This window comes from Amblyomma maculatum, chromosome 1 (genome assembly GCF_055883805.1).
Source record: "Amblyomma maculatum isolate TAMU_Amacu chromosome 1, ASM5588380v1, whole genome shotgun sequence".
NCBI lineage: Eukaryota > Metazoa > Arthropoda > Arachnida > Ixodida > Ixodidae > Amblyomma > Amblyomma maculatum.
In genome coordinates, this window is record NC_139344.1 from 239,750,891 (window position 1) to 239,762,949 (window position 12,059).

At 45.6% G+C, this 12,059-nt stretch overlaps 3 long non-coding RNA genes across 7 annotated transcripts in view; 1 reads left to right on the forward strand and 2 right to left on the reverse strand.

Annotated features, from left to right (window-relative positions):
• LOC146206021 (uncharacterized) overlaps window positions 1-252 on the reverse strand; it is a 37,065-nt gene extending 36,813 nt beyond the window's left edge. For both annotated transcript variants that reach the window (XR_014704312.1, XR_014704313.1), the window contains exon 1: window positions 3-252. This is a non-coding gene — a long non-coding RNA (uncharacterized LOC146206021). The remainder of the gene's footprint in view (window positions 1-2) is intronic.
• LOC146206020 (uncharacterized) overlaps window positions 1-12,059 on the forward strand; it is a 103,716-nt gene that overhangs the window by 64,826 nt on the left and 26,831 nt on the right. The gene's annotated exons all lie outside the window — the stretch shown is intronic.
• Window positions 2,449-12,059, reverse strand: part of LOC146206022 (uncharacterized) — a 37,544-nt gene continuing 27,933 nt past the window's right edge. For all 4 annotated transcript variants that reach the window (XR_014704317.1, XR_014704315.1, XR_014704318.1 and 1 more), the window contains one exon: window positions 2,449-2,667. This is a non-coding gene — a long non-coding RNA (uncharacterized LOC146206022). The remainder of the gene's footprint in view (window positions 2,668-12,059) is intronic.

Below are 12,059 nucleotides of genomic sequence, written 5' to 3' on the forward strand. Positions count from 1 at the left end.
ACAATGCTTGACCCCCGTTGCACGCCACAAGCGGCATCCGCGGCAGTCGGCAAGGGCCGCATGGCAACTGCTGCCAAAGGGCAGCAACGGGAAAGACAGTGGCATATGCGCGCGCCGCGGTCGGAGCCTCCGGGCAGTGGCCTTGTTTTCGTGCCTGTCAAGTGCGTCGACGTCAACACAAAGCTCGATTTTTTTTTTTCTTTTTCTCTTGCCGCTGTTTTCGCCTCTCTCGTCCCCGGCGGCTGTCACCCCTCGGCGCGTCGCAGTTCATACCCTTGCCCAGGCTGGCGGATTGACGAGACCGCCTCCCGAGGTGTCATCCTTTTTGTCGCCGACAGCCGCTCCACCCTGGCGCCGCGCTCAAACACGATTCGCGCTGTGCGCCTGCGGTGCGCCAATGGCGCGCCGACGACTCACGGGCTTCGTACGCTAGGACCCTCCCCTCGTTTTGCTCCTTATTTTTAACTTTAACGCTGCCCCGAAGGTGACGAAAAGAAAATTACGAAACGCCTCGAGCAACCAAAATAAAGTAAAAGAGGAATGCATGCACGAAGGCTTCGCGCGAAAGGTGTTGGGCCTTCATATCTCCGGCTTCAAGGAGATCTCGCTGTGACGGCAGGGGTAGGCCAACTGTTCCTCGCACTGGGTTCTGACAATTTGTCATCATCAATGGGGCATTACTGGACCGGCCCAAAAGCATTGTACCAAGCCGGCATCGAGTATGGGCGGCCCTCCGCGGCCCGGATTGTGCTTGGTACCGGGAGCATAAAATTTGCGCGCTTTCGTCGCCTCATTGATGCTACAGTAAATGTTAATAATATGTGGTATTTAACGTCCTGAAACAGCACGTTAAATGGTGTGAAAGGGTGGTCGGGGGGGAGGAAGCCTACGGATACAACGCCGGACAATTTCAGTAGAGATTCTCAGGGCTGTCCTGTCATCCTTTGTCCTTTAATGGGCGCCGAAATCCGGGTGCGTGGATGCTTTCACGCTCCTCCTGCATGGAAACGTAGAAGTTTAGCGGCAGTAGTTGCGCCAACGACTATAGCTGCTAGGCTTCATTATACAACACTGCGCGAGGGCGGGGATATAAATGTTTTAGCGGTCTCTTTACACCCTATCGCTTAGTGCTAGCGTACATCATACGATGTCTAAACAGACACCATAGGGTCTTTCTCTAGGAAGAGAATGTTAGAAAGTAAACGAGGTTGAATAGAGACGGAGAAACCAGTGCGAGGATAAGAACTACGCAGCATACAGGCAGCTTTAGATAGTTAATAAAGAAAAATGTACGATTTGCAGCACTTGCTTGAGGGATGTGCGAGAGATGCAAAGCGACCACGCGTACCCGCGTGCTACAGACGTAGCTGCAAATAAAGAAAGGAGGAAGAAAAAATTAAAGGCTGGAATTAGAGATCATTTTCTTTCGCCCCATTTACAACACAACAGAACAGCGCAAAGGCAGTGTGAACATTTCTGCGAGAGAAAGAAAAAAAAAATCGTATTTACCATGGCCATGTACTAAATTTGGTAGAGGATAAACTCGAATAAACAGGCAGAATATGCAGAGATGAATTCTCACAAAATGAAATGTTTAATTCACATTTTAGACTAAAAACCGTTGACAATCGGCAGCACAGCAAGGCTGTGCGCTCATTGCATACTTTCATTGAAGACAACGTTGCACATGCTCTGCTGTAGACACGTTTTGTTCTGGATACACATGAGGGCCTTTAGCGCCTTTATGCAGCCGACACAGACTGTGAAAACTAGCTTGACAGATTGGAACAGAAGAGAGAGCATACGTACTTTTACCGTGTTTTACTACTGTTCATATTTTGTATTATTATGTGTTGTATTACCATCATAGGGGGCCTTTAAGGTATTAAAGTGAAGGGCAGTGAAGGGAAGTGAACTCCTCGAGTTTTCATTCCTTAGCTGGGAATGTTGAGTACTTGCTGTGCACTGTATGGAAGCTTGTCCTCGTCGATCCAGAAGAGCACAAAATGTAGAAGCACGCATGCTGGTGCTTAGTGCATGTTCACACTCTAGAGCAATGATGGGGGAGAGATGCGCCAATTCGTTTGTCAAAATGTATGTCTGGTTAATTCTGCGCAATTGATTCCCATGTACGCATTTTGCGAGAAGGGGCTCAGTAGTAGTGCACGATCGCAAACTGCTTTAACCTAGCGACCTCTGAGCGTTTTCTTAGAATAAACGCGAAAATGCGCGAAGGGGTAAAATAGCTTAGATGAGAGCTCTTCTTGTAACCACTGAGTGAAAAACATCGTCGTCGTGAGCCCTCTTGAATAATGCATACAAAACACGTTTCCAAGCTCGCATTGTTTCAATTTAATATTCCCAAATATTAATCGCAACTCTGCCTCCAAGAAAATTTGAACGTTCGGGCACAATTCCCACTGAGACACACACGCAACAGATGTGGTCATAGAAGTTCAAACTTTTAATTCCAAGTGACTGTACATCCGATACCATTATGTTTCAAATCACATGCTTTGGTTCTAAGCACAAACATTTGCAAGAAGTGAATTTTATTTTACGGCCAGTGGAAGAGTTCACAAAAATGGTAGTTCCTTCCTAAGTTTTGAATTGCCGTACCGCTTCATCTGAGCATATTCTTGTGTGATGTTCAGATTCTTGTTCAATCTGTGAAATATGCAAAAACAGGAACAGAAGATATAGCCAAACAGCAAACGAGTCAAAATGGGTTTTGAAATTGGACACAAATGCAGTTCCAAACAAGAAATTGGATTAGTTACTCTCGCCACAGATGTTTAGCAACGTTATCACGTTAGTGCCGACAGCAAAGGTTCAGAGGCCATAAACGTCACTTGTATACGAATAATAAACAACACGCATAGCTTCCTTTAAGCTGGATACTGCAGAATTTGGAAAGGTACAGTGAAACGCTGCATGAAATAGCAAAAACAAAAAAGAATTAAAAATGCGTGAATTATAACATGCTGACCATTTGGGCAAGTTGGTGCGACACATAAACACAAGAAGATAAGTACACGGAACAGCGCTGGACTAACAAGTGAGGTTTACTGGAAGAAACGCGGCCAAAGAACCAAATGACATAAGCGTACCAAACGCTAGCAAGAAGATAATTCTCGATTCAACATAGTATTTGCAAGGACGATGACAACCATAGGAACACAAACCTTCCCTTATGTCGCTTACTACCTACATGCACACACTGTTGCTTAACAACTTAACCTCTTTATTGGTGAGTAATAGTGACGTGAACACGTGAACTCACTGAACAACATCTCAGACCAAAATAAGCTCCCTCGCCACTGCACAGAATGTGAAAACTGAGTTCCTGAATTTGACAGTATTTTACTAATCGGAGAAGGAAAGAGCAAGCAGGAAAGGTAGCTTGTGCAGGCCTATCACATTGGGATTCAAGGCAGTGACAAGTGCATTAGTGCACCATCATTAGTGCTCGTTTACAATACTCAGCGACTATCGTGTGATAATAGATTGAGATTTCTATGCAATTGCGATGAAGGCTTTGATTGCATTTTCACCGTACCAGTCTAGCCATAAGAGATGTGCTTGGGCGTCCACTACACAACCTCAGGAAGAAAAAAAAAAAAAAAAAACCGCGGAGATGAGCCTGCGTGCGACGCTTTCCCGGCCAATTCAAAGGCTTGCAAGGAAGCGGAAGCGGCACTACACCTCCATATCGGGACTGCCATCGCCGCTGCGGCCTGCTGGCATATTACGACACACGCGACAATGATAGCCCTGCGCACACCGGACGCTGAGGAAACGATATCCGTCACCCTATTCCTAGCCATCGACCGTGCGATCATTGCACACCAACAGGACGACCATCCAGGATGTATTGTTTCTGGGAAAAATAAAGAATTGAACTGAATTGAATTGAATCTGCACAGACTCTCAAACCGCGTATTGAATCTTTCTTCACGATACCATCCCGCGCACGGCTGGCCTGGTGCATACTCGAACACTCACCCACCCTGCAACACCCCATAACTGTCACGTGGGGGCCTGGGCACGAGGGTATCCCCTGTAACACGTGCGTTCATATACTCACGCTTAAATCTTTCTCTGAGCCCCAACGTGCCGTCGGCGCTCAACCATGGCTATGGCTCAACCATGGCCTTCTCCAACCATGGCCGCCGCTGCTCGAGTCCGGACGTGCCCCATACGTGGCAGCGATGACAACGGACCCGACTATTATACGTGGTCATCATCTCACGGCCGAGATATTAAGTTCACCACTCCCTCGACTCTGGCGAGAGCGCAGTCCGGAGGAAGCTCCAAGGAAACTCGTACGTATTTCCCCGAAACGGTGAACCGCCATACACATTGCCTTATCGTCTCACGCACTATACCACATGCAAGCCCTCAGCGTCCGACGTTTGGACCTGTCAGTAACCGCGACCTGTCGACCACGTCCTCGAACCATTCGTCTCTTCCTAGGAAGACGCTCTGCTATCCGACAGCCCGACTAGAGGTCTCGCAGGGTCTGGACCGGGATTGGGCTTAAAACCGTGGTCCTTGGCCGGGCTCGAGCCGCGCGTATGCCTTTGACTGAGGGCTGTACAATGCTCTAGACCCGTTCAACTAGTGATAACAGGTCACGTATGTGAAGTGCGAAGCTGACTGCAGAAGGTTCCCGGACTGTAAAAGCCCTACGCTTACCTGCCAAGAAATTAAAGTTTATTTCTCCTCCTCCTCCTCCATGGGGCCTCAAAAGTAAGCTACGCCTTCCCTGCAATGCATTTTATGCTTACATTTGCTTTATAGACGGCGAGGAAAGGTGATTTTTTTTTTTTTTTTGTAAAATTTGCAGTGCGTGTAGCGATGTGCTGCACCGGTAACGTTTCGTTTTTTACTTCAAATAAACAGCTTCTTGACTAGCACCTGATACCCTGTTCCGTATTTATGGACGCTCGATTGAAGACAGAGCTGATGTTTTTGTATCTTCCACAAAGGTGGAAGATACAAAAACTATTTAGTATCTATTTAGTAAACACCGCGTGGACTATTTAGTAAAACACCGAAAATGTTTCTCCTAAATACCTGTTCTCCTGTTTCGCTTCCATCGCGACGTGCACCCCTTTCATCCCACAGTTAATCGAAACGACGCGCTGGACTTGAACTCACGGTTGTTCTGGGTGGGGAAATGATTCTGCTGCCCTTGGTAGTCCCGGTTTTAATAATATAGACCGGTACTTTACTGCGTCCTTTCAGCTCGGGCTCCTTTTCATTACATTTTGCGCAGTTCGCTCTAGCAATAACGTTTTTACTACTTGTTGTCGTTGCAGTACTTTTCCGACTGTGATGAACACTGCAGCTTATCATGTCGACTTCCTCACATATTTAAATTCATGTCTACCGCCTCAAGACTATTTCCAGTAGGCATTTTACATTTGTTCCGAGCTACCCTTTTAGCCGGTTGTCCTGTATTTACTCAAGGTATGCAAAGAACACGTCTATCAGGGCGAATAAAGTAATGCATACTCGACTGAAAAGCTCGCACTGAAACAGGCCAAGTTTGAAAACACGTACGTCACTCGGGGGACCATCGATTGTATATTTAGCCACTGCGTGCTTATAATAGCGCTTCTACAAAGCACCTGCGTTGCTGCCGACATTGGTCATGTCCCGGTCGAGTTTAACAGCCGCGAGGGGTTAGGAGGACGGGCGCGATTGCCGAGTTTTATCTCCCCTTTCCTCGTATCTGTGTGCAGAGTAACTATGGCTACAAGGTCTAAAAAAAAGCCCCAGAACAAAGGAAGGCCACTGAAGTTATTTACGACACGTTACTCGATTGCATTAGATGACAATGTCTAGATTATTGTAAATGGGGCGCGTCTCGTACAAAATTCCCGTTGCTTCGTGTTCACGATAGAGTATTTGATTCTGTACAGCTTTCGGGAACTTCACTTTCAGGATGTTGCAAAATGCGGCTGCGAGTGTGGGGATGAAGTATAGAGTAAAACAAGCGAATAAGGGACCGAGCGAAAACAGACGGGCCCGAATGCCCCACCGAAGGGGACGAAAGCTCGAATACAGTAGAAATAGTTACTAGCTAAGAGAGCCATCCATGTCTCTGTTAAATGAAAGCGGTACTAACGTATGGAAAACAAAGGCATCAGAGCCAATAGGAGAAATGCTTGAAAGAAATAAGGTCATTGGCTGCTTTCTTTATTACCTTTACTTTGGTCTTGCCAAATTGCCACGATCCACATTTCCAAGGAGCCATGAGCTACAAGATTCAAGTGTTCTGGTAAGAAAGAAAGCTTTGTCGTGTATATTACGAAAAACGCTGGGCAGAAGAAGTACCATTTAGCTTAGCTGCGACTAAGAAACAATATATATTTTACTTATTTCCAAAAAAAAAGAAAAAAAAAAGTGAGGTGACAACGGCTTCACCCCGGGGACTGAGGAAGAGGATAACTTTCGATAAATCGAGCATGAGCGACTGGGCATTGCCTACCTCAGCGACCTGCACTGTGCTCGCATATTTTGCGTTAATTCTTCGTGGGTTCTAAACAAAGAGGCGTGATCTGCTTGCACGAAGTGCTGTTAACTTGCCTTTCTTCTTTTTCGTGCTGTGTCATAATCGCACATCTATTGATGATAAAAATCCAGGCCTTGAATCGGATATTAGCGGAGTACGTTTTCCGTCATTCAAGTTTTTCATTTTCTCTCTCCGTCGAAGTCGCGTCAGCGAGAGTTCAGCATATTTCAGCTTCAGGGCTGTGCTGAAGCAGAGCTGTCCAACTTCATCGTGCAGTGTCTATCTCGTAGCTGCGATCGATGCCTAGCGGGCATTAAAATTCGATGCAAAGGGGTGTTAAGACACACGGTGCCACGCTTGCACTTCCTTGCCAATTCTGGTGCACTCTTCTGTGCACTTTGTTGTTGGCATCGCTTGCCTTCAAGAGCCCTGAGATGGCGCAATCCAATAACACTTTGCCCAGTAGTGTGCCACGCCTACTGGCAGATTCCGGCGACGACGGTTGCTTGGACGTCGCTTATTTCATTGACAAAGGGTGAAAATAAAATATAACTATAATAGAATTGTTGTTCTAATTCGGACTAGTTATCGCTTGTTATCGTTTTCCGATCTTGAGTCCTATCGGGCAACGGCTGCAAAAAGGAAAACCTATCGGCGACTCTTATAGCGGAAGCGTGAAGCGCGAACACAATAGTGGGAGTTGTGACGTCATTTATTTGGACACCTTCGTACTCTACTCGAAGCATCAGGGGTCTCTCGCATCTGTAGCACTTAATGTGGCAGTTGAATCTTGCATACATGTGTTTGCATCTGCCAGTTGTGGTCCATTTCGTAGCAACGCTGTTCTCAATCAATATTACTTTAAGTCTTACACCTTTCGAAAATTCTCGTTTTATTAACGAGGTGCCGATTTCTTAGGATCACAGATAAGTTTTGTAAACGTCACAAAAACAAGTAAGCGATTGCGATTATAATTCCTTCATCTGAAATCTATCTGATTGCACTACTCAGTAACAGACCGTGAAAGTAATAACAATTACAGAAAAGTAGAACTATTATTACTACTGCTTTATATTTCATCTATTTTTATTAGCATAGAATAAATATGCACGGGAAAGAACGAGCTCGTGTTGCTTGCTTGATCTGTAGTTTGTTCCAGTCCGTACGTTGGTGATTTCATCTGCAGTTGTTTTTCGAAGTTTTATTTGGCTATTTTGTCAAGGTTCCTTGTCAACATTGAAAAGTATCTCCATTTAGCGCCGGTCCGAAGTACATTACTTTATTATACGAAGGCTGTTCGCGCTCTGAGGGGAACAAGTATCAAGCTCACTAAATTTGAAATTCCGTTATGCCGCCGTAGTGAAAGGCGACGCGCGGAACACGAGGCTAGTCAAAAGCACGCTATACTTCAAGGTTTAAGAGCGCGGACATACCAACGCGCACTGCTTCTCCGCTACACAATCGTTGCCCCTATGCAGCGTTGGAATTGTGTGCGGCACCACACATAGTTAACCGCAGATTTCAAGTTCTGGAAGTTATGGCGTTGTTTACAGCTAGGTTCTGAAAAAAAAATGCAAAAAATGACAGTAATCGAGTGCTGAAAAAAAAAAAATATATTTTTATTACCGAGAACGTTTACGCCTTACGAAAATAACCAGATGATTCTGAAATTCGTGGGAGATGCAGTTTCTCCTAACGCGTTACGTACAAATTTGTTGCCGATCATAACTAATTGTCAGGGTGCATGAAATGACTCTAGATTGGAGCTAGCTGACGCCGCTGCGAACGAGTAACTCCGATGCTTCATAACTGCATGTGTTTAGAAACGATTAGATCGCTGTTCTCATCAATACACCTCACAGAAATCTCCACGACAAGGCATAAGGAAATTTGAGCACGTAAATTAGCTCGTGCGTGATTGACTACTATACAATGGTGCATGCACCATCATCGTCCAACGAAGCGCGAATGAGTAACTGGTATACGTGAGGACAAAAACACAAAAATATCAGCTCGTGGAGAGCAAAAATAGGCCGGGTCTATCAACATTTCTTAAGGGCGATCTTAGTACCTTTGAAATGAAAATAATCTGCTCTAGTATTTTGTCTCCCTCAAATGAAACATTGCCGTTTTGCTTTTCTTATTCTCACTGTCTTGTTCATATTTCAGTTCACGCTGGTCTTGCACGGTTTCCTGAAGAATGCGACTGACTGGAATAAGAAACTACAGCTGAAAATCTTGCTCTCAATTTTATTTCATGAATTTCCCATCGACATGCTTGCACAACATTTAGTGTGTGCGCTAACGGACGTACGAATCGATGAGAGATTGGGTAATTCAGGAGGGAACAATCATATCAAATCAAAATTTATTCGTGTGTATGTGTACACATTCATAAATTTTGATCTACCTAAGCACATTTCGCTTGTTGCAATAAGATACAAGCTTGAAGTTTTTTTTTTATTTGTATGTGTACGTGTTTTTTTTTTTTAATCCCTTCATTAAAAATACTGAACTGTAATTGGGGGCATAGCGCACAGCCTAAGGCGACTGCATTTGTCAGGCATCTTCTAATGGCACCCTAAACTGTATGTAAACTATTATGCAGCAATAGACTTTCATCAGTGGCGCGTGTAAGCTGGTAACTACAGCCAAGAGAAAAGTATCAAGTCAGAGTTATTTCTACCGGCTTTCCACCACTCGGAGCACTGTTATGTACGTAATGTGCAATTAGCACTAGGACTTGCCATACTCTTAGTGTAACGAATTAATGCCTCACAGTGAAAGCTGTGCTCCCGCTTAAACAAAGCCCGCCATGGTGGGACGCTCCCGCTGCCACTGAGTCGCGAGATTCTGGTACGATCCCGGCCGCGGCAACCGTGTTTAGATGGAGGCAGAAAGCAAGGCAATCATGTACTGAGCGATGCCAGTATCCGCGGAGCCCTCCACTGCGGAGTCTATCGTAGTCTGAGTCGCCTTGGGACGTTAAAACCCGTAAATCAACCAGCCAGCAACTCAAAACAAAATCAAGGCTTTGCCACTCAAAAAGCCGAGGTGCACGGTCCTCCGCGATCAGCAAGCACACCCAGAGTTCGTTGTCGCATCGCATAAATTGTCGAGTTAAATTTACTGCTTACACTGCTGATTAGTTACAAAGTTGGCACGCTATTGAGGCAGAGTGCGACTGCGTAGATTTTGGGGATTTCGAGCATGACGTCATTTGCCCGACGGTGGCATAAATGGGCATAGAGGGGTGGCATATGAGCGCCTAAAGCTCATGCTGTGACGATTCACCCGTATAACCAGCTAAACGTGCAAACTTCACAATTTCCAGCTCTCAGTTCCGCACAAAAACGCAACGTCTTGTCCCGTTTATTTTCAAGGAAATCTGTTTGGAAATACGCGCTCATTACACAACCTCAGTGAACTCGTTGGATGCGAAAGTACAGAAACTCAGACTGATGATCTTGAAGGCTTATTTCCGGCACCATAGTTTAGTGCTTCGTATTGGTACGACATGATTGTTATGGGATACTGGAGACTAACCACTCAGCTGATTATGCTTCAAGCCTGTGCTCTATGTGCCCGCGCCTCACCGCGGTGGCTCAGTTTTTAAGGTGGTGAACTGCGGAACTCAAGCACGCGCGATATAATCCCAGCCGCGGCTGCTGCTTATCGATGAATATGAAGAGCAAGGCGCGATATCAGTGCCCGTTAAAGAACCCCAGGTGGTCGAAATTACTTCGAGCGCTCCACTGTGGCATATACCATAGCCTGAGTCGCTTTGGGACAGCTGTATTCCTCGGTTAGATAACCGGATATTGCTGGAATTAATTTTATTTTCATAGAAATAATTTCCAGCTTTGTTTATCATTGAAGAATTTTTGCATACAAATTCACTGCGGAGGTGAAGGCTGTTATTGGCGGGAGATTGATAAACGTCGTTAAATTTTCGTTGCAAGACCTTTTTTTGAAATACCTGTCGTCACGTTCAGGTCACAATCCTGTTTGTTGAGTATTACATGCAGAAGGCATGACGCTGTTTTGTTTCAGGGACGAAAAAGAACATTTTTTTTTTCGTCCTAACAACCGGATCTGTGGTGCATCGCAGTATTATACGGCTAGTTAGACAGCCGGCGTACTCTGATATCCGATTCGTTACTGAGTGCGAGATCAACATTCTCAATAAAGCTAACTGAGGCCCCTGTCTGCATTTTAAAATTCAGTTCAGTTCAGTCGTTCAGTCGTGTCCGACTCTTCGTGACCCTATGGACCATATCACGCCACGCTTTCCGGTCTCTCACTATCTTCCTAACATCACATAACTTCATCTGCAGCGCCTCGAGGATGCCATCTAACCATCGCGTTCGCTGCCTACCCCTTCTACGGCGACCCTCAACCTTTCCCAACATCAAATCTTTCTCCTGCGACTCCTCTCTTCTCATCAGATGACCAAAGTAGCTAAGCTTTAACTTTAGAATTTCACCCTCCAATGAGCAGTCAGGGTTTATGGTCGACAATATCGACTGATTTGATCTTCTGGCAGTCCAAGGAACTCTCAAGAGTCCTCGCCAGCACCACAATTCAAACGCGTCAATTCATCGGCGGTCAGCCTTCTTCACAGTCCAACTCTCGCATCCATACATCACAACTGGAAAGACCATAGCACGAGTTATACGGATCTTGGTTGGCAGTGTAATGTCTCTGCTAGGCGGTCAAGGCTAGCCATGTTTCCCAGAAGCAGGCGTCTCCTAATTTCATGGCTGCAGCCTCCTTCCAGGGTAATCTTGGAGCCCAAGAAGAGAAAATCTGTCACACCTTCCACTTCTTGTCCATTGATGCTCCAGGACTTGATAGGGCAAGACGCCATGATCTTTGTCTTTTTAATGTTCAGTTTAAGCCCAAACTTCTCACTCTCTTCTTGTACGCGTATCAGAAGTCTCTTGAGTTCCACTTCACTTTCTGCCATTAAAGTGGTATCATCCGCATATCTAAGGTTATTGATACGTTTCCCAGCAATCTTCACTCCAGCTGAAGACTCGTCCAAACCGGCCTTCCTCAACCAGCAGCGAAAATGCATGGTCATATGCGACTGTTGCATGCTGACTCACATGCAAAAACTCAAACGTCACTGAAAAGAGTCGAGGAACACATAACCCTAATAACCTTTCACGGATCGAACCCGGTACCTCCCGAATGCGAGGCGGATGCTCTAACAGAAGGCTCTAACACATTACCTACTGTCTTCCTGCCTGCGACTTGAAACTTGCCGCAGATGTGCTGTTACAGTCGGAAGTCCGTGATCATAAGCGCGTATTAATTTGGTTTCACAAGTGAAGCGAATGGTGCTCTTCGAAATCAAAATCCCAGTTTATAGTGCCGAAAAGCGTGCTCAAAAAGCCGTCTGAAGGATAGCGACGCAAGAAAGGCGGACAATTAATTATAATCATGTTAGATAGTGCACGTGTTATGACGGATGTTCTGATAGCAGAACTAGCGCACAGGCCGCGCTTGCAGATTGTCCACAACGAAGACG